Source organism: Gossypium arboreum, chromosome 8 (assembly GCF_025698485.1).
Source record: "Gossypium arboreum isolate Shixiya-1 chromosome 8, ASM2569848v2, whole genome shotgun sequence".
In the NCBI taxonomy this organism is placed as follows: domain Eukaryota; kingdom Viridiplantae; phylum Streptophyta; class Magnoliopsida; order Malvales; family Malvaceae; genus Gossypium; species Gossypium arboreum.
In genome coordinates, this window is record NC_069077.1 from 48,222,352 (window position 1) to 48,246,702 (window position 24,351).

Consider the following 24,351-nt stretch of genomic DNA (forward strand, 5'->3'; position numbering starts at 1 on the left):
TTATTTATTTTCACATCTATTTGCATTGTATTGCACCAACTAATTTACCTACATAGAAAGATATAAATCATCAAAATTTCTATTTAATATTTCTACCTAGTTTGATAATATGGTGATCGCATCTAAATTAAAAACACTAGCTATTTTTATCGGCTTCGTCCTCATGACTTGCCACTGATGATTATTTAGTGACATTTCTTCAATAAAGTCATAAGCCGCTTCGAGTGTTTTATTGTTCAGAGTTCCATCGGCTAATGCATCGATTAATTGCCTAGTTAAGGGATTAAAACCACTGTAAAAGGTTTGAACTTGTAGCCATAGAGGTAAACCGTGGTGAGGGCATCTTCTCAATAAATCCTTATACCTCTCCCATGCATCATATAATGTCTCTAAATTGACTTGCACAAAGGAAGAGATGTAGATCCTCAACTTGGCTGCCTTAGCTGGAGGGAAGTACTTCAATAGAAAGTTCTTGGTCATTTGATCCTATGTAGTGACGAAACTCCGTGGTAAAGAGCACAACCATTCTTAGCTTTATTCCTCAATGAGAAAGGGAATAATAGTAGGTGAATGGCATCATTAGTGATGCCAGCAATTTTGAAAGTATCGCAAATTTCCAAAAAGCTGGCCAAATGAGTATATAGGTCTTCGTCTTGCAAACCATTGAACTGAACAAACTGTTGAATCATTTGAATAATGTTTTGTGTTAGTTTGAAATTATTTGCAATAATAATAGGACTCACAATACTCAGTTCAGCCCTAGTTAGAGTGGGCTTGGCATAATCATACATGGTATAAGGAACAAGAGTAGGATCTACAGGATTCGCTGCCACTGCAGGAGGTAGCTGATTATTCTAATTATCACCCATCTCCACAGTAATAGAGGAACTTGCTAGAAGAAAAATTAAAGAAAAATTAGAATGTAAAAATTAAACTAAAAGAAAAAATAAAATGTAATAAAAATAAATCACTAAATTAATAAAAATCAAGTGTTCCTAATATTTTAGTCTTTAGCAACGGTGGCAAAAACTTGATTGTCACTAAACTAACTATAAATATGACTAAGGCAAGCTGTGACAGCCCTAAAGTGACCCTAGTCGGAAAGCGGTTTCGGGACCGCTAAACTGGGTCACCAAATTATTTGAATATGATAATTATTTCTAAAATATGTGAATATGAATGTGTAGAAGTTTTAAGCTTCGATTTAGTTAATTGCATGTGAATTTAGTTAATAGGACTTATGTGTGACACTTGTGAAATGTGATAGGTTAATCTATAAGGATCTATTAGTGCATGCAATTAAAAAGGGTGGACTTGCATGTCAATTTCCCCACTTAATTGGTAGTGGTCGGCCATGACAATGAGGGTGGACAAAATGTGATGGGTAAAACATGTCATAAACATGTTATGTTAGTGTGTTATGGGAGGAATGATAAAATAAGGAGCATGGGTAATAAAATAATAGTGGTTAGTAGGAGGAGAAAGAGAAAAAGAAAAAAAATGAGCTAGGCTACTCCTCCATTGCCGTGACTTGAGGAAGGAAGAAGAAGAGGATTTTCTTGCTTCATGTTCGGTTGGTTGGTGTTTAGGAGGAGGTATGTTTAATGTTGTTCCATGAGATTCATGCATGTTTTTAGTTGTTAGCTTGAGTTCTACCTAGCCCATGGTTTAAATCTTTGCTATGTGATGGAGATGATATTCGGCCGTGGGTGTTGTCTTCTTGGTTGGTGTTTGATGTTGTGGTGATGAGGCATGAAGATGAGTTAAGTTTCGGCTAAGGTGGATTTGTGTTGATGTCATTTGCATGCTAAATGTGAAGCTTTGTAATGATACATGTGATGGTGGATTGATGACTCTTGGATTTTCTTTATAGCATTTTTGAGTTAGACATTAAGTTCTTTGTTTAACCCATGACCAAAATTGAAATGGTATGGTGTCTTGATGCATTCGGCCATGGTAGGAAGTAGAAGAGAAATATGGTTGTTGATTCATGTTATTTGGATGAAAAATGGTAGTAAGGTGAAGTGCAAATGTTAGTATTTGATTACTAGTGTATATATGTGTATTAGCCGAGTTTTGAACTTGAAACAAAATGGTATGTAGGCAATACAAGTAACCATATTTGTAGGAAGTATTAAGCATATAATTGGCCTTAACATAGACATGCATATTCGGCCACATGAGATAGATTGGTGTTGCATGTATTCGGTTATAGGCGAGCATAATGATGAATCTGTCTTGACTTAGATAATCGGCTCAAGGAGAATTTGTTAAAGTGCTTAGTTAATTGATATTAGGTTAATGATGTGTGTATTCGGTCATAAAGGTGCACATGAGGAAATGTTAGATTAATTGTATTAAATTGCTCAATGTGATTAAAAATGTGTATGACCATTTTGTATTTGAGCTAAAGGTGGCCATATGACCTATCAAACTCCTTGTCATATTCGGCCATAAGCTAGCATAATGAGACTTTAATAAGTTAAATTTGTTTGAATTAGCTCAAGAGCTTAGAGGACCAAAGTTGGATAAGGAAAGGAAAAAGTGATCGAATAGCCATGAAATCGTTCGACAACATCCGAGGTAAGTTTTTGAGTAATGGATCTTAGATTATGATTCGATTAGATCATGTTTTAAGTAAATCAAAATCATGCTCTTTGTATGTAACTATTGAGCCGAAAATGATAATGCTTGATAAGTGACTTGTGTTTGAATTCTAGTTATGAAAATGAAATATAGATGTGTCATGATTTATTGATATGTGCATGGATATTCGGATGATAACCGGGCTAATTCTCGAAGGCATTTGTGCTAGTGACTAATTCCGAGCTAAGCCCGAAGGCATTTGTGCGAGTTACTATATCCGGGCTAAGTCCCGAAGGCATTTGTGCGAGTTACTATAATCGGGCTAAGTCCCGAAGGCATTTGTGCGAGTTACTATAACCGGGCTAAGTCCCGAAGGCATTTGAGCAAGTAGCTATATCCGGCTAAATTTCGAAGGTACTTGGTTTGGGAATGAGCGATCTTGCTGTAATAATTTCAATTAATACGCTCGTAAAATCCCAACGATGAGGTGCGTTTCAGATATGCATTGGAGTAGTTGATTCCTTTTAAATATTATTCGCCGGACAATTAATGAGCTTAGGCCTTTGGTTAAGTTGATCCCTTATGTGTGAATATAAGGGTTGGAAATGTGAAGTAGGACTGATTTTGAGAATATGTGTATATGAAATTATCCGTTTAGTTATATGAATGCTATACTTGATTGTGCCTAATTTCATTGCTCAAAACTTACTAAGCATTAAATGCTTACTCCGTTCTTTGAATCTCTTTTATAGATTTTGGTTCGTCACCTATCGGACTCGGGATTGTCGAAGTCGAAGTCGTCCACACTATCAAAGCCCTTTTGGTACACTTTTGGTTGAACTCTGAAAATGGCATGTGTAGGACTACCCTTTTTGTTGTTGGTGATGTACCCTTTGGTTTTGTATAAATTTGGATAGCCATGCGAAAATGGCTTATATATACTTTGAGCATAGCATTATAATCGTTTTGTATGTTGTTCATTGAGAGGTATGAAAATGTTTGGTAACGATTAGCCATTGGAATGGTTAATCATGATCATTTTGGTGCTTTGTATGACAAATTCTAGTTGATTCATGGAAAACCATGAAATAGGTAAAGTTTACCTTAAAAACAGATGCTGACAGCAGCAGTGGTGTGGATTTGAAAAATCACTAAAAATAGTAGGAATGGAATTAAATAGTGAATAAACTATTTAATTGAACCTTGATGAATATATTTTCATATGAAAGTAACGAAACGATAATATGAGCCGTATTTTATGAGATGCTTAAGTTTTCGTGAAATAGGGCCAGAGCGATTTCTGGATCCCCTGTTCCAACTTTGGAAATTCACTATAAATTAACCAGAGATAATTAGAAGTTATGCCCTATATGTACAGATTCCATTTCGAGTGTAGTTTCTTTAGAAACAAACGGAATAAGTATTGAAGCCTTGTACAAGGAGATATCGAAGTCGTAATGCATGAAGGTCAGAGTAGTCAAACCCTAAAATAGGGGAGACTTTAACTAATAAACTGTACTAATTGGCTTCACCAAAAATTCTAGAAAAAAATTTGTAGATGGATATATGAGTCTACTTTCAGTTAAAATTTACGAAACTAGTTTTCGAATTTTGGAACTCAAGATATGATTTTTAAGGTGACAGTGACGCAGTTAGCCAGCTTGTCTAGAAATTTTTAAAATGGACTGTGAAAATAAATGAATTAAGTCTGTTAGCACCTCGTGTTCGACTCCGGCAACGGTCTTGGGTACGGGGTGTTACACAAGCTCATCTATCGACCAATAGTGTAGTTATGGTGAGTAGGGAATATTTTATCCACGAGGACTAAAAGTACTATTAATTACCATTTTTCTATTATTTAGCTAACAAATTAGAGTGATTGTTTTTAATCTAAAATTACTAAACTAATATAACTAAGAATGCAACAAAGAATGAGATAGGAAAATAATCAAAGATAACCAATGAGATAGACAATACCCAGGAAAGATGCACCTAGACTTCACCTATTATTACGAATCTGAATTAAACGATTTTTTCACTTGTGTCTTGATCCGTAGAAATCCCTAAATTATGTTAATATCTCTTTCGAGAGTAAGAACAACTTAATCTAGGTTGATTAATTGAAATCTCTTTCTAATTAAAACCACTATTGTCGCATTAACTCGATCTATGGATTCCCTTATTAGATTTGACTCTAATCCGGTAGATTTATGTCATCCTGTTTCTAGGATTGCATGCAACTCCACTCAATTATGCTAGATCTACTCTCAAACAGGGACTTTTGCTCCACTGAAGTAAGCACATTAAGCATGAATTAGTATCCAAAAAATATTAAAACACGAAATAAGCATACATAATTGAGAACAAGAATCAAGTATTTATCGCGTAAAACAGAAATTAAATAATAAGATTCATCAAAAGTTTCATCTCCCCTAAGTATCTAGGGGATTAGTTCATAATCCTGATCGAAAACATCTCAAAGTTAGAAAAACGACAAAACATAAAGAAATTCAATAAAACTTCTAAAGAAGTTAAAAGGAGATCTTCAATCTTGAAGGAGATCCGCTTCTGAGTTGGCTACGATGTTGTTCTTCGACTCTTTTCTTTGATCTTCTTTGCATGGTCCCTTAGGTATTCTTCTAATTGGTATTTATAGACATTAGAATGCTCAGAAAGACTAAAAATTGTGTTTTTTCGCGCATCTAGGAAGCAGGTACGAAATCGACATGGGCTGGTACGCGAGCCTGTGGCTAGCCCGTGTGGAAATGCCTAGCTTGTGTGGATCTTAAAAACAACTCTTTTTGTCCGATTTTGGCTTGTTTTTGGTTCATTCCACTTCCCTGTGCTCACCTAAGTATAGAAACATGAATTTAAAGGATTAGGAGCATCAAATTCACTAATTTACATAATAAATCATCCAAAAACGCATTAAGAATGTGATTAAAAATATGTTACTTTCGTGGCTTATCAGAGTTCTACTTGAACAAGAGATAAAAAAATAATAATATTTTAATAGAAAACACCATGTCCCATGGAGACTATATAGGGTGGGTGGCTAGGAACTTTAGGGTTGCCACTCATCCGTATATGTTGAGATCAAAATAGGAATTATGTGTTATTTAATTTTTAAACCAATTCATATACTCTATGAATCTCATAACCAAATTTCATTGCCCCAAAATATTATTATTTAATAAATTAAAATAATTTTTATTAATTTACTTAATTAAATTAATTTTTCAACCCAACTCTGATTCTGTTAAAGTCATGACAATTTTACCGTACTAGAATCTAAGAGTAAATAAATCTAAATTGTCTTATTTCATAAAACTGCAATGACTAATTAATTTAATTCCCACTTGAAACTTCAATTATTTAATTAATAAGTTAGTTAATAATTTAAATATATTAAATTAATCGTTAAGTTATCTTTCGTTCCTCGTGAGAAAATGCATTAACTTCGGATAGTGATACATGCAATATGTTTCTTTATTTGTTGTTTTCATTCATTCGACATATCAGTTCAAATGCAATCTGTAAAGGGTTGTGTTGAGCTAGCAGAAGGACTAATTGCACATATATAATTAGTGCTCAAATAATTTAAAATTAAGTCTTAACTCTTCTCAATTAATTACAATATTATTTAGTCATAGAGTCAATCCACTAGAAGTACCATAACTAAATTCTCTCTTATTTTATACCATTATGAAAGCAACTCGATTTATGCTTGTCTAATGACCTTGTTATATATATGTTGCTCTAATAGGATATCTTTTATCTCCTTGGGTTAAATCTGTTCACCTAATATGATCCTATTTTATCTCATGATGAACACTGCATCTTCCTTCATGAAAAAGCCAATTACTAATACATAGTAATTAAATCATTCGTCCTAGACGAATGACCCATGACAATGTTACTTCTCCATCAACCACGCAATGTCGGAGAGAAGATATCATTAACCATTTATTAGGCTATGAATTTTATTATTGTAAGTAAACCAATGTCATGCATAAGTCGTACACCCAAGATATTGACTTTTGGCTCTATTACCAATTGAACTCGGGCTTTCAATATATCAAAGTATACGAGTTGCATACACATAGTTAGTTACTTATTTAGGATTGAGGTAAGTCATACCATGAATGTCAGAAGCAAATAAACCCATAAATAGATATAGGACAAATTCAACTTGGGTCTTGTCTGATGTATTATCAGTCTAGACAATCTCACCTATGTCTCTATGTTTTTGGGAGTCATCTGCTTTAGTACCTAGGATGAGATATTTCCCCAATTGGACTTGGTAGATGACACAATAGTCTCTTGAATAAATTTTCTCAATTTTGATTCTTTAGACCACAGACCATTTAGACTATCTACCAATATAAGTTGTTGCCTCATATCATGATCCGACCACATGATGCAACTTATTATTAGTTAAACATTAAGTAATCAGTGAGCCAATATTTACTTATACATTTTAGTTTTCGTGCAAAAATCATTGAGGACAAAAAAAAAAAGATAATAATGTAAGTGATGAAATTTTACTAAATTAATCTGTTCAAAAAAATTATAAACATATATGAAAAAGTAAGTATACTAAGGACACTAGATAGCAACAAAAGAAGCACCCTCTACTTTTACATTTCATTATTTTTACATTTCATTTTAGAAGGACTCGCATAAGCTTATAGTGTAAAGTGATGGCCAAATAATTTTGAATTCAATTAAATTGTTAAGCAAACATGTTATTTGTTATGATATATGGAAAAATCTGACAAAATTATATAAAAGGAATGGTAATATTATTAAAAGTGTAACATTTGAAGTGTAATGTAATAGAAAAGTATTTTACAAATAGATAAAATATTAATTTTGTTCAATAGTAATAGTAGGTGAGATGTTCCTTCAAAAATATATAAAAAATCGAAAAATTTAATTCAGTAGTTATTATTTTGTTTATGTTCTAGTAAAATGAGTTAAATCATTAAAAATAAAAGTAAAATTATAAAAAGAGGTGATATACCTTCTAATTCTTTGGTATTATTGGGAATATAAGATTACCTATTTGTTAGTTGGATTGCATTTTGTCCATTTTACTAAAAAAAGGTAAATTAATCTCTGTACGTTGATTAAAGAGTAAATTAGTACTGTTAAAAATTTCTTTCATTTTTACTATTAAAAGTTGGTTCCTTTACACTAGCATGAGGTACACTGACGCATCACGTGTAGCTGTTTGGTTATTTCATCAATCATGACCATTTTTATCAGTAGAAACAGAAAAAATTTAACAAAAAGAAATTATTTACTTTTTGATCCAACGTAAAAGAATTAAACAATTACATGGTTTTTAAATTATAATTTTAGATTATTTTTTTCCAGTTCTAGAAATTAATTCAACCATGGTGGACCTGCCTTTTATAGAGATTGACTTTATGGTAAGTTTGGCTAAGCATTTCCATGAATGGCAGAATTAATTGGGCTTCTGTTTTTTTTGACGATTTCTAAGTTTATTCCTTTTTCCCCTTAATTTTTATTTGTTTTTTAGTAAATTACTTCTTTTCTAATCATTTAAAATCCACGTGTGTGAGCCTTATAGTAATTGTCCAGTTTTAACAAATCAAATAATTAATTTCCAGCTCATCAATATTAATATCTAATATATATATTTCATAAGGCTTAAATGGATAAATATAAAGTTTGTGACTGAGCAAATAATGGATAAATATTAATATCAATATTTTTTAGTTCTAATGTGACTGAGCAAAAGAAATTGATCATCTCTCAACTACTTAATGTTAGAAACTCTACATATCTGGAGAAGTACTTCGACTTATCAAACATGGCGGGTAGAGGAAAGAGATCGGCTTTTCAAGGACTGAACGATAGGATAAAAAGAAAAATTAGCAGATGGAGTATCAGGCTTATTTCATAAAGGGGAAAGGAGGTATTTATCAGGTCAGTCTTACAAGCGATTCCAACATATTTGATGTTATGTTTCTTAATGCTTAAATCACTGTATGGATTTGTAAAACATCATAGGAAATTTCTAGAGGCAAAAAACCAAAGAAAGCATGGGATCCAGTGATAATACTCTAAAATGACATACTTTTATGAGTTAACTACATATATATTTTGGGTATGATCCTACTAATTTGGGCCATTTGAGGTTTTTTTATCTTGTAGGAACTAAATTGAAGACAAAAGGAAATTTAGGGGGAAAAAGCGTGCATTTAAAGACAAAATGAGTCAGCATGGGAAATAGGGAAGAAGTGGTGCCAAAAATACAAAGTGTGGAAGACTTGAGGCAAAATTTAAAAGAAGAGATTTATGGACATAAAACTTTGTTTAGATTTGAATTCTATTTTTAGGATTATTGTGAGGATTATTATGATATTGTTTAGATTTAATTTAATTATATCTCTTAAATATTATCATCTAGAGTTTAAATAAGAACCAACTAGGGTTTTTCATGTACTATAAATAGGGGCTGGAGTGACATGAATACTCACTGATCACTTCTATAAAAAAAAAAACTCCTTCCCCCTAATGCTCTTAGCCTTTTGTTTATTTTCCTTTCCAATAAAATTTTGTTTCATTAAACTTATGTTTTTATTCCCAAAAAGCATGACTAACTAAACTCATCTAGTCAAAGGATATCAAGACTCCTCAAAAAGAGTTCATGAGGCTTAGAACCTATACTTAACCCTTCTCAAGGAGTATTCCTAATTTCTATGCATTACGGGGCAGACGGTTTCGTCCATGCCCTTCCAAAAGTAATCCTTTCATCTTGTGCAAAGATGAGCACTTTGTATGTTATTATCACACCCCTCACCCGTATTCAACGCCAGAATAAGGTAACGAAGCATTACTATAGCAGCCCGATTTTGGGCCTAGTCGGAATAGTAGTTTCGGGACCACAAATTCGACGTAAGAAAATTTATTTTTATTATATTTTTATGGTCTATGATTTCACAAAATGATTTCGTGAAAATTTCGTTCAAAAATTTTAACGTTTGGCTACTCAATTTAGTCAAAAGGACTAAATTGTAAAAAGTGCAAAAGTTGAGTTTTACATGCTAGAGGTGTCCAATTGTTATGAAATTTTAAATTAGAGGTCCTTAAATGGTAGTTAGACCATTGGATAATTTTTTGGACAAAAATGGACATGAAATAGGAGAAATAGAATTTTTTAAGTTAGGGGCATTTTGGTCATTTAGTAATTAAAAGAATTAAAAAGCCAAAATCAAAGCAAAATTGTGTCCATCTTCAAGATATGGCTGAATTTCACAAGGGGAAACCATGGATAGGGTTTTTCAAGCTTCCAAGCTCGATTGTAAGTCCGTTCTAGCCCCGTTTTTAATGTTCTTTACATTTTTGAGATCCTCGTAGCTTGATTTAGCTATTTCCACCATTATTTTGAGCTAGATTTTGTGTTTAAAAATTTACCCATGGATGAAATGCATGTTTTTTTATGTTTAATGATAGAATATGAATGCTCAGTGTGTAATAAATGACTTTTACTAAGTGATTTTCGGTGAAATTGTCAAAAAGGACTAGTTTGTAAAACATTGTAAAATGTGTGTAAGTGTGTGAATAAATGGAAATTGTGGACTTATATAGTTATGAAAATGGTTCGGCTAGGCTTAAAACACAAGGAAATTGAATAAAAAAAAATTACGAGCCTAGGGGAAAAAATGTAAATATGACAAAGTTTAGGGGAAAAAATGTAATTTTTCCAAAATGTAAATTTAGGGTAACTTGAGTAGAAGGATGAATAAATGAGTTAAATGTGTTGTTATAGATCAAGGAAAATGAGATTTGAACTTAGAACGGGAGGAAAACAAAGAATATGATGAATAAGTCATTTTCACCGATTGTGCTACGAGGTAAGTTTGTAGGTAAATAATATATCGTTTTTACTTATGTTATAATATTTTGTTATTATATGAGAGGTGGTTGCATATTGAATGATCATTTGATGTAAATTATGAATTGAAATTGATTATGGATGAATTGGTAAAATGTTGAAAAGTGAGGAATTTCCCGGTTGGACCTTCGGAATAGAAAAGATACAAATGATCCACTCTGAGAACACATGTGTAGTGCTATGTGTAGGCTACTATGTGTTTAAAATGGTTTTAGGTCACGTGTGTAGTAGTAAGTGTGTAACACCCCTAACTCGTATCCTTCGTTCAAAAAAGGTTACAAGGTATTACCAAACCAAAACACAATTTTCAGACATTCATGGATACACATAGAAATTAATCATTTTAATTCATCACATTTGAATATATACTAAATCAAATCAAATATAATATGTTACATATAAATTAAAAACCAAGTTACTATTCATATGGTCATTTACCTAAACTTTAGCCGAAAATATAATACAACATGCCAATTACATATGCATTATTCAATGATAACTTTCATTCTTCTCTATTAATATATATGCATATAACATTTCTTATAAACAAAACATTATGTCAATCATCATATATTAAATCAACTATGAACCATTTCACATGTAATTATTAAATCAAATATACCAAAATGTATATGCCAATATCATCATAAAAATTGCAAATACATAATCAATTCATTTGCCCACATATTAGGCTATCAAGGTTAATCATATATATATATAATACAAATTATACCATTCAACCACAAGCTTAATTAACAATTTTTAATCAAACAAAGTTGATCATTTCACAACCAATGACTTCATAGACATAATCTATTAACTAATTTTATTACCAATATATTATACATAAAAGTATATATATAGATATATATATGTGTAAGTGCCGAATCACCATGTTGATTATAACCAATGTCCTTTAATACCAAACCATGTATAATACCTTAACCGAACATAACAACTAATTTCACATGTATATTTTAACTATGCATAAACCATCGTCAAATCAATCACTTATACATCCATAATTACCAATACCGAATTACCAAATCCAAGCTCATCATATATATATAACATACATGTTTATTTGACAAGAAGATCTATCCACAACATTTCATATCATACCTAATTTACATTTCAAATATATCATAAAACATACCTACCATATTATACCCTGTTAACATTCTTATGCCAAACCGAATGCATGAAAGCATCAATATTAAGTCACATAACAAGACCTTATTAAGTCATATCAACCAAGATTCACATAAATATATATACACATAAGTAATAGTCGAACACCAAAATCAAACATGATCATCATCAAAATGAAGCATTAAATCCAAACTTAACATAGTAATAAGCCATTTTCGCATGGCTCATGATTACATAAACCAAAATCCAACATTTCAAAATATAATCCAGCCTATACATGCCATAGTTTCAAAAATTCAGTTTATAAAATACCAAAGACAGTCAATAGTGCGATAGCCTTTGCTGACAATCCCCGAGCTCGTAACTAGATCTCGAAATCTATAAAATAGAGGTAAACATAACACACAGTAAGCTATTTAAGCTTAGTAAGTCATAAGAAAATAAACAATTCAATGACATAATCAACTCATTTAAACAAACCAAATTATACTATCATAATCATATTAAACCGCAATCTTATGACGTCATGTATACCATATACTTTCACATATAAACTTATTTATGGCCAAATACATATATATATTAACAAAGTATCTTTTGATTTCAAAGCTAAATATCATTATATGACCAAGCACATTTATACACATATATATATACTCATGAATCAAAATATAATATCATATGCATATCCATAGCAATGGCCGAATATACTTCACAAGGCACATATATTCACATTAATAACTTATATAATTTACATCATATACCTAATGGTCAACTTACCTTATTTTTTTCAAATAGGTAATCAACTAACTCATACCTAGTTGTTTTAGCTCGTTTTACCCTTCGATCATAACTTATCATTGCCCATTGAACCATTCAGAATCAAACAAGATACTCAGATAGTCACATATATCGAACAATGCCAACATCCCAGATATGGTCTTACATGCTATCTCATATCGATGCCACTGTCCCCAAACAGGGTCTTACACGAATCAAATACAATACCGATGTCCTAAGCATGGTCTTACACGCAACCACATATATTGATGCCAATGTCCTAGACGTGGTCTTACACGAAAATGCATATATTGATGTAACACCACAGACCCAATCCAGACATTATGGCCGGATCCGACATGCCACATCGAAGTGCTCAAAACATTTCAGGTTGTTGCTCTATAAAAACTTACTTTGTGTTTTAAAAGATAATTTCAATGCAGGTTAAAGTGAATGGAAGCTGTGCACCAGGTAGGAAACCGAAAAAGAGGAGGTGAGTCCATCGAACTGCTTAAGTACCAAGCTCCCTTCGGATCCAATCCTAGACATGCACACCGCCATTACCACACTTTAACGTCACGTATATTTCCAGGAAACCAACTTGATTAAGTTCTTTTTAGGAAAAGTGATTAATTTTGGAAAAAATATTTTCATTGCGGAAGCTTTGCTTGATGTCGTGTTATTTTGAAATCAATTACTGTTTTTGAAAACACGCCCTAAAGCTATCCAATTCCAACAGTTAGATATAAGTATTACCTACCTTAATAAAACATATCAAAACCATCAAAAATAATTAAGCGGCCTTATTACAATTTAAAAAAAACCGAAACCTTAAACGTAAAATAAATGTCCAGTTCACCGGAAGAGAGTCAAACTTGCAGAACGTGTGGCCATTCTGAATCCCTCACAGCTCCAAGCCCACTATGGTTCGGGATTACCTGCGTGGATGAAAATAAAGGGGTGAGTTTGGGGAAACTCGGTGTGTAAATTAACCCAACCATAGCCTATATCGGTTCAAAGCACAGAGAACAGAATAAGTTGGCCTTAGCCTAGAACAGAAGCCAGAATAAAGCCCACAGGCCCATAACAGAACAGAACAGATATCACAAGTTTATACAGTACCCAACCCATATCCAACCACATGCACCCCTATACCAACCTTTCACCATGTGGGGAGACTACTCAACCCACCCAACCGCTACAAGCCACAAAGATATGTAGCATGGCTGCCAGAACAGATGATGTGACAGAGTCACCAGAACAGATAATCGTGGCAGAGCCACCAGAACAGATATATGTGGCAGAGCCACCAGATTAGATAATTGTGGCATAGCCACCAGGACGCTTCCTCCATAATATAACCCATGTCCCCATGCAACAGATATACAGTCATGGCATACATCATACAGAATTAAATCATCATGCTTTTTAGTCAAAAGTAACCTTAGGGGTATAATGGTAATTTTGCACCTAAGGGTATATCAGTAATTTCCATACATAGGGGTATTTAAGTAATTCAACTATTCTTAGGGTTTTCATGCATACCATAGCCGTTTACGTACGACCAGAAACACTTACCACGTTTCCTTACCGAATTGGGCCCGTTGGCCTACTATCCCGACTTTGGCCCATTAAGCCCAAAAACATCAAAACGTACAGAATCGTGCACTCTACAGTCTTATCACTTTAATCTACCATATACATCAACTAATAATCTCACGAGCATTTGCAAACTCGCATGTTCTCAAAATACCGACTTTTCAGCATTTCGACTTTTTGGCTTTTGCCGATCTAGTCTATAAGAGGGCGTCAGTTACACACCTGTTTGTGATGATATGCTGACGAGATCCACACACGTACTACTTAAAATTGAATTACTAAGATATTAATCTAACTTATCGAAAACAAACTACGTAATAACCCCTTACCACATTCGGCCAAAAGCACCTTAGGCACTAGCGATCCTACCTTTGCTGAATTTAGCGATTATGTCTAGATCCAGTCATTTTGCTTGTCCAAGCCTTCGATCAGTAGCCTTTAGATCCCACTATTATCAAAATAAAATAGTTATAACATCCCTTAGAGCTACATGCCCAAATCGACAACCCCCCTAACCTTTAGGGGTTTCGGCTTTTCTAAAACCCAAAATAAGGATTAAGTTAAAAAAAGCTTACCACCAGTTCCCCCAGTCAATGATTCCAATTGACTCCTACTCGATTCTGATGCAGATCTACCCCTCAAATGATAACAAAATTTGAGCCTTTAGTGATCTTAAAATTCGGCGATGACCCTATGGCTATGCGTTTTCGGCTTTTTGTAACAGTGAAGAAAAGTTGAGGTTTTGTAGTGGCTTTGTCAACAGAAACTTGGGGTTCAGAGGACAAGAGAATCGGTCAAGAAAATGAGGGAAAAATAAGAGCGTTTTTCCTAGAAGAAAATGGCACTAAAGAAATTAGGCCTTTGGGATTTCGGCTTTTTGAGGCCATCGACTATAGGCTTAAAACAATGGTAAGAAAGTAGTGTAGGGTAGAGTGGTAGAAGGATTCGGCTATGGAGAAAAAACAAGGAGAAAGTAGATGGAGAGAAAAAGAAAAGAAGAGAAGAGGAGGAAGGGTGGTCAGAAAAATGGTACAACTTACCCCTACTGCCGAACTTATACTAGCACTTAACCTAGCCGAAATTGCCCCCTTAAAGCACCCCTTGGCCGGCCAACTCTTGCTCCTAAAAAATCCACCATTTGGCCAACACTGTTCTCCCTAATCAGCTCCTAAATCCTCTCCCTTATCAGCTCCTAAATCCTCTCCTGATAGACTTTCACTTCAGTTCCACTGCTTACCTTTTCTATACATAAAAATTAATATCACTAATTTGCTTACCTTGCGACTCGAACCTTAGCTCTCCTTGGTCATCCACACGCCACCTCTAAAGCCCCCCTAAGTGGCGTCACATGCCAACTTACCACAGGCTTCCTTGTGTTCTATTTTACCCGTTAATACCTAAAAGCCCAGTTAACCAGAACCCCTTTTCTTATGGAACTGGAATTAACTAAAATTACCGAGTTTTAACTTACGCTTGGGCCTTCTAGAGGCCCCCTAACATAATTAAACCTACACCCACACAGACAAAACACAGAAATTTTAAATTTACCAACATACATAGAATTCCCGAAAATTGGGCCGTTACAGCTCTACCCTCCTTAAAGAAATTTCGTCCACGAAATTTACCTGATCCAAATAGATGAGGGTATTGCTATTGCATCGCCTCTTCTGGCTCCCACGTAGCTTATTATCTGCCATGATTACGCCAAAGCACTTTCCCCAATGGGATAGATTTTTTCTGAGAACCTTAACATCTCGTGCCAATATCTGCACAGGCTCCTCCTCAAAAGTCAAATAAGCCTGAACATCAATTTCTACAACTGGCACGATATGAGTAGGGTCAGAATGATAACGCCTTAACATGGAGACGTGAAAAACATCGTGAATCCTGTCTAGCTCTGGAGGCAATTCCAATTGATAAGCTACTGGGCCTACTCGCTTTAAAATCCGATAAGGCCCAATGAACCACGGACTCAACTTGCCCTTCTTACCAAACCGCAATATCTTCTTTTAAGGAGAAACCTTTAAGAAGACCATATCACCTACTGAGTACTATATCTCCTTACGCTTCAAATCTGCATACGACTTTTGCCTAACAGATGCTTCTTTTAACCGATCCCTAATTATTCTGACCTTATCCTCAGTATCAGCTACTAATTCTGGTCCAAGAACTTGTCGCTCTCCTAGTTTAGTCCAACAACTAGGGGTACGACACCTTCATCCATACAGTGCTTCATATGGTGCCATTCGAATACTCACCTGGTAACTGTTATTGTATGTAAATTCTGCCAACGGCAAGTAATCCTCCCAACTACCTCGAAAGTCAATCATGCATCCCCTTAACATGTCCTCTAGAATCTGAATAACCCTTTCCGACTGACCATCAGTTTGGGGATGGAAAGCCGTACTAAAGTTCAATCGCGTCCCCAACGCCTCATGCAATCTTTGCCAAAACTGAGATGTGAATTTGGGATCCCGGTCAGAGACAATTGAATCTGGGACTCCATGAAGTCGCACAATCTCTGCCACATACAGCTTGGCTAACTTTTGAAGTGAGAAGTTAGTATGTACAGGTATAAAATGGGCCGATTTAGTCAACCTATCCATAATCACCCACACCAAGTCTTTCTTCGATGGTGACAAGGACAGCCCACTCACAAAGTCCATGGTTACCCTCTCCCACTTCCAAAGTGGTATCTTCACTGGCTGTAACAGTCCAGAAGGTAATTGATGCTCAGCTTTCACTTGATGGCATGTCGATCATTTTCCTACAAACTCCGTTACTTCTCGTTTAACTCCAGGCCACCAGTACAATTCTCGCAAGTCGTGATACAACTTATTCCCTCCAGGATGCATGGCACAAAGTCCCCCATGAGCTTCCTTCAATATTTCCTGCCTCAATTTAGAGTCCTTCGGAACACAAATTCTTCCTCGGAAACACAAAACTCCTTCGCCATTTAACCCAAACTCAGAAGTTTCCCCTTCCTTAACTTGTTGAAGACGAGTGACCAATGACTCATCGTTCAACTACTTTTCCTTAAACTGATCCACCTAGGTTGGCCTTACTTGCAACTCAGCCAACAGACTTCCATCATCATACAGACTCAGATGAGCAAACATTGCTCTCAGATCAGATACAGTTCTACGACTTAGAGCGTCGGCTACCACATTAGCCTTGCCTAGGTGATACTCGATCGAATAGTCATAATCCTTAAGCAACTCAATCCATCTCCTTTTCCTAAGGTTCAGCTCCTTCTGAGTCAACACATACTTAAGACTCTTGTGGTTTGTGTATATAATACACCTCTCTCCGTACAAGTAATGTCTCCAAATCTTAAGTGCAAATATCACCACCGCCTACTCCAAATCATGAGTAGGATAGATCCTCTCGTGAGGCTTAAGCTGTCGTGTTGCATATGCAACTACCTTACCCTATTGCATTAACACGCAGCCCAAACCTACATGTGATGCGTCACTATACACAGTAAAATCCTTCCCAGACTCCGGCTGAATTAACACAGGTGCTTCCGTCAGAACTTCCTTCAATTTCTCAAAAGCTTCCTGCTGCTTCTCAGTCCATACAAACGGTACTCCTTTCCTTAGAGTTTTTTTAGAGGTGCTGCCATCACAGAAAAACCTTCCACAAACCTTCTGTAGTACCCTGCCAATCCTAGGAAACTCCGTATTTTTGACACTGACCTAGGCGGCTTCCACTCCAAAATCGCTTCAATCTTTCGAGGATCCACCTTAATCCCCTCGGCAGAGACAACATGACCTAAGAAGGTTACCTCCCTCAACCAGAATTCACACTTGCTGAACTTCGCATAAAGTTCCTTCTCCCTTAACACTTACAGCACTATACGGAGATGCTCATCATGCTTCACTTCTGTTTCAGAATATACCAGGATATCGTCAATAAAGACGACTGCAAACTGATCCAAAAATGGTTGGAACGCACGATTCATCAGGTCTATAAACGCTGTAGGAGCGTTCGTCAGTCCAAATGGCATAACCAGAAACTCGTAATGGCCATACTGAGTCCTAAATGTCATATTATGGATATCTGCCTCCTTGACCCTTAACTGATGATATCCAGATTGAAGGTCGATCTTGGAAAATATAGAAGCTCCTCTAAGCTGGTCGAACAGATCGTCAATCCTTGGCAATGGATACTTATTCTTAATCATCAGTTTGTTCAACTGGCTATAATCAATGCACATCCGCATCGTACCATCTTTCTTTTTCACGAACAGCACCGGTGCTCCCCATGGAGACACACTTGGCCTAATAAAGCCCCTATCCAACAACTCCTAAATTTGTGCCTTTAACTCCACTAACTCCTTCGGTGCCATCCTATACGGTGTGATGGACACGGGCGCCGTTCTAGGCAACAAGTCGATTCCAAACTCAACTTCTCGGTTCGAAGGAAACCCTGGAAGCTACTCTGAAAAAACATCTTGGAACTCCTTTATGGTCCTAACTTTATCCACTGGTAGTTCCTCCTCTTCCGACTGACTTACAAATGCCAAATAGGCCTCACAACCCTTCCGAATCCATTTTTTGGCTCTTAATGCCGACACCAGATTGGACAAATAATCCCTTCGTTCACCTATCACCACAACCTCCTCATCCTTTATGGTCCTTAACACCATTCGTTTAGCAACACAATCCAAAGTCGCCTTATGCTTAACAAGCCAGTCCATTCCCAGAATGAGGTCAAATTCCCTCAATGGTAACTCCATCAGATCTCCAAGGAAAGTCCTACCTTGAGTTTCTAAGGGTACATCCCCATATAGTTTCTCTACCCTAACCGAGTGACCCAAAGGACTTAGCACAGATACCGCACTCACAATCTTCTCAGAGTGCACACCCAACGACCCAAATATGGCACATGCAACATAGGAATGAGTAGATCCAATATCCACCAAAGCAGTATACGGCATGCTAGAAACCAAAAAATGTACCAGTTATGACATCAGGTGCGTCACCCTCCTCTCGACGACGAGCTGCGTACACCAATGCTGGCTGTCGAGCTTTAGTATTTCTGGTACCCCTACCAGGTGCCCTTCGACCTCGACCATTTCCATTTCCATTTTTGCCCCTACCTTGCCCACGTCCTCTTGGTGGTTGTGGTCTACCTCTCATGGGTTGAGCAACCCTCTGTACAGCAACCTGAGCCTGATCAACTCTCTGGGGACAGTCCTTAACTCTATGCTCCATAGATCCGTATCGGAAACAAGCATCGGAACGTTTCCTACACTCGCCCAAATGTACCTTACCACAGTCTCCACAGATTGGTGGTCTAACCACATTCATTGGTATAGCTCGAACTGGTTCCTCCACTCTTGCTCTCTTAACATTCCTATTAGCACCACCCGAGGGTCTTGAATCCCTCCGAAAATGGTTCCGATGCTTCTCTCGATTCTACTTTTAAGCCCGCTTAACCTCCTCAGCTATCTTTGCCTTCTCCACCAAGACCGCAAAGTCCCGCTCCCTCTGCCGAGCAATCAACACCCTAAGGTCATCCCTAAGACCATCCTCGAAGTGCACACTTCGCTCATATTCCGTAGCGACTATGCCCACGGCATACCTGCTCAGCCTTAGAAACTCGGCCTCGTACTCAGCATTTGTTTTACCTCCTTGCACCAGATTCAAGAATTCTTTTCTGCGAGCGTCCACATAACTTGCCCCAATGTACTTCCCTTTAAAGGTCGTCTTAAACAATTCCCAAGTTACCCTATCAGCTGGGGTCCCTTCTCTCACAGTGAGCCACCACTGATAAGCCTCGTCCCGTAACAACGATATGGCTCCCTTCAGCTTCTGCTCCACAGAGCAGTCCAAGTCGTCCATAATCCGTTCTGTGGCCCCAACCAATATTCTGCCACAATCGGGGCTACACCAGACACACCCTTAAAGATCTCCGTTCCGTTAGCCCGAAGTCGTTCAGAAATTGATCTCTGAATTCTGTTGCCCGTACTTGCCCCGGCAACCCTTTCCAGAACACGAAGCATTGTCTGTGACAGGGCATCATCCCCGGCACTGCGGTCATGAGACTCCACCTTTGTTACCGGTGGTACTGGTGCATCCGCCGCCGGCATATGTCCCGAAGATGAAGATCTCGCTTGAGCACTTCCTCGGCCTCATCCACAGCCTCTTCCACGAACGGCTCTTGTACTCATATTGTGTTATCTGATTACAAATTTTATGCATTAATTCAATATTCCAGTGCTTATTACAGATGTTTTATGAATCAGACAGTAATTCAAAGTTTGTTTTCGCACAATCGAAGTCTAGCTACAGTTTCAGTCTCTTATCAAATTTTCCTATGGTTTCAGTATCATCCTATCTAGAGTATCCTAGTAGGGTTTCAGCACAGACAGATAATTCAGGAAAATATTCAGAAAAGTTCAGAGTAATACTTACACGCTTGGGCCAGAGATTCGAAATGCCACCTTTTGAAAACCGAGTTTTTTTTCAAAATCTTTGTTTTTTAAACCCATTCCACAGCCGAGTTGTTGCAACTTGGCTCTGATACCACTAAATGTAACACCCTAAACCTGGCCCAGATGATATGGCCGGATCCGACATGCCACATCGAAGTGTTCAAAACATTTCAGGTTGTTGTTCTATAAAAACTTACTTGGTGTTTTAAAAGATAATTTCAATGCAAGTTAAAGTGAATGGAAGCTGTGCACCAGGCAGGAAGCCGGAAAAGAGGAGGTGAGTCCATCGGACTGCTTAAGTACCAAGCTCTCTTCGGATCCAATCCTAGACATGCACACTGCCATTACCACACCTTAACGTCACGTATATTTCTAGGAAACTAACTTGATTAAGTTCTTTTTAGGAAAAGTTATTAATTCTGGAAAAAATATTTTCATTGCGAAAGCTTTGCTTGATGTCGTGTTATTTTGAAATCAATTACTGTTTTTGAAAACACGCCCTAAAGCTATCCAATTCCAGGAGTTAAATATAAGTATTACCTACCTTAATAAAACATATTAAAACCATCAAAAATAATTAAGCGGCCTTATTACAATTTAAAAAAAATCGAAACCTTAAACGTAAAATAAATGTCCAGTTCACCGGAAGAGAGTCAAACTTGCAGAACGTGTGGCCACTCTGAATCCCTCACAGCTCCAAGCCCACTATGGTTAGGGATTACCTACGTGGATGAAAATAAAGGGGTGAGTTTGGGGAAACTCAGTGTGTAAATTAACCCAACCATAGCCTATATCGGTTCAAACCACAGAGAACAGAATAAATTGGCCTTAGCCCAGAACAAAAGTCAGAATAAAGCCCACAGGCCCATAACAGAACAGAACAGATATCACAAGTTTATACGGTACCCAACCCATATCCAACCACATGCACCCCCATACTACCTTTCACCATGTGGGGAGACTACTCGACCCACCCAACCGCTACACGCCACAGAGATATGCAGCATGGCTGCCAGAACAGATGATGTGACAGAGTCACCAGAACAGATAATCGTGGCAAAGCCACCAGAAAAGATATATGTGGCAGAGCCACCAGATCAAATAATTGTGGCATAGCCACCAGGACGCTTCCTCCATAATATAACCCATGTCCCCATGCAACAGATATACAGTCATGGCATACATCATACAGAATTAAATCATCATGCTTTTCACTCAAAAGTAACTCTAGGGGTATAATGGTAATTTTGCACCTAAGAGTATATCAGTAATTTCCATACATAGGGGTATTTAAGTAATTCAACTATTCTTAGGGTTTTCATGCATACCATAGCCGTTTACGTATGACCAGAAACACTTACCGCGTTTTTTTACCGAATTGGGCCCGTTGGCCTACTATCCCGACTTTGGCCCATTAAGCCCAAAAACATCGAAATGCACAGAATCGTGCACTCTACAGTCTTATCACTTTAATCTACCATATACATCAACTATTAATCTCACGAGCATTCGCACACTCGCATGTTCTCAAAATACCGACTTTTCGACATTTTGACTTTTTGGCTTTTGCCGATCTAGTCTATAAGAGGGCGTCAGTTACATACCTGTTTGCGATGATATGCTGACGAGATCCACACACGTACTACTTAAAATTGAATTACTAAGACGTTAATCTAACTTATCGAAAACAAACTACGTAATCACCCCTTACCACATTCGGCCAAAAGCACCTTAGGCACTAGCGATCCTACCTTTGCCTAATTTAGCGATTATGTCTAGATCCAATCGTTTCGCTTGTCCAAGCCTTCGATCAGCAGCTTTTAGATCCCACTATTATCAAAATAAAATAGTTATAACATCCCTTAGAGCTACATGCCCAAATCGAAAACCCCCTAACCTTTAGGGGTTTCGACTTTTCTAAAACCCAAAATAAGGATTAAGTTAAAAAAAACTTACCACCGGTTCCCCCAGTCAATGATTCCAATTGACTCCTACTCGATTCTGATACAGATCTACCCCTCAAATGATAACAAAATTAGAGCCTTTAGTGATCTTAAAATTCGGCTATGACCCTATAGCTATGCGTTTTCGGCTTTTTGTAACAGTGAAGAAAAGTTGAGGTTTTGTTGTGGCTTCGTTGATAGAAACTTGGGGTTTAGAGGACAAGAGAATCAGTCAAGAAAATGAGGTAAAAATAAGAGGGTTTTGCCTAGAAAAAAAAGGCACAAAAGAAATCAGGCCTTCGGGATTTCGGCTTTTTGAGGCAATCAACTATAGGCTTAAAACAATGGTAAGAAAGTAGTGTAGGGTAGAGTGGTAGAATGATTCGACTATGGAGAAAAGAAAAGGAGATAGTAGATGGAGAGAAAAGGAAAGGAAGAGAAGAGTAGGAAGGATGGTCAGAAAAACGACACAACTTACCCCTACTGCCGAACTTATATTGGCACTTAACCTAGCCGAAATTGCCCCCCTAAAGCACCCCTTGGCCGGCCAACTCTTGCTCCTCAAAAGTCCACCATTCAGCCAACACTGTTCTCCCTAATCAGCTCCTAAATCCTCTCCCTTATCAGTCCTAAATCCTCTCCCTTATCAGCTCCTAAATCCTCTCCTGATAGACTTTCACTTCAGTTCCACTACTTACCTTTTCTGTAATTAAAAATTAATATCACTAATTTGCTTACTTTGCGACTCGAACCTTAGCTCTCCTTGGTCATCCACACGCCACCTCTAAAGCCCCCCAAGTGGCGTCACATGCCAACTTACCACAGGCTCCCTTGTGCTCTATTTTACCCAATTAATACCTAAAAGCCCAGTTAACCAGAACCCCTTTTCTTATGGAACTAGAATTAACTAAAATTACCGAGTTTTAACTTACGCTTGGGCCTTCTAGAGGCCCCCTAACAGACAGAACACAGAAATTTTAAATTTGCCAACATACACAGAATTCCCGAAAATTGGGGCGTTACAATTGATGCCAACATCCCAGACGTGGTCTTACACGAAAGCACATATCGGAATCTTATTGTTCGTACGGGGCTTTCAGATGTCATAACTCAGTCGAATCGAATTCATAAACTTAATTCCCAAGCATATACACATTCGGTCATTATATATAAATATTCATAAAATTCAATTCAACATTTTAAGTTTACATTTGTTCAAAATTAACAGCATTTACTAGCTTATAAACTTACTTCAGACGATGAAAATCGGAACGAGATGGCTAGTCGACAACTTTAGTTTTCCCCCGATCCAAATTTGATTTCTTTGGTTCTTGATCTAAACATATAAAAATTAAACTCATTCAAACATATATTCATTCATTTTAGTCCAAAAACACATAAATGAGCAAATTACCATTTTACCCCTGACATTTTACACTTTTTACAATTTAGTCCCTATTGCACAAAACAAAAATGTGCAAAATTTCAATGTATCATGCTTAGGCTGAATATTCATCTTCCTCACACAAGTCCATATATTACATTTATTTCACATTTTAGTCCCTCAATTTATTATTTTTGCAATTTAGTTCTGATTACTCAAAATTATCAAAAATTCAAATACAAAAAGTATCAATCCAAAACATATCTTTCATATTTCATCAACTAACATCACAAAACTCAAATATTCATCAATGGCATAACTGAAAATATTCATCAAAATCAAAAATTCAAACTTGGGCTTTGTATTTTGTGGATATGCAAGCTTGCATGACTTGGTTGAATGAGTGTGTGATGATTATGATTAATTATGGAAAGTGAAGCCTGTGAATGATTGTGTGAAGAACACGGCCTTGGAAATGGGCGTATACCCATATTTTCAAGAAATTTTGTAATGTTTTCCAAAGTTTACAATTTAG

At 36.6% G+C, this 24,351-nt stretch overlaps 1 long non-coding RNA gene and 1 other non-coding gene across 2 annotated transcripts; both read left to right on the top strand.

Annotated features, from left to right (window-relative positions):
* The first annotated feature begins 325 nt into the window (after positions 1–325).
* LOC128279573 (small nucleolar RNA R71) lies at positions 326–432 on the top strand. The gene has a single exon (XR_008269775.1). It is a non-coding gene; the product is annotated as a small nucleolar RNA R71 (small nucleolar RNA).
* Positions 433–8,285: 7,853 nt separating this feature from the next.
* On the top strand, positions 8,286–8,871 carry LOC128296390 (uncharacterized). The gene is made up of 2 exons (XR_008287006.1): positions 8,286–8,544; positions 8,773–8,871. It is a non-coding gene; the product is annotated as an uncharacterized LOC128296390 (long non-coding RNA).
* Positions 8,872–24,351: the final 15,480 nt, after the last annotated feature.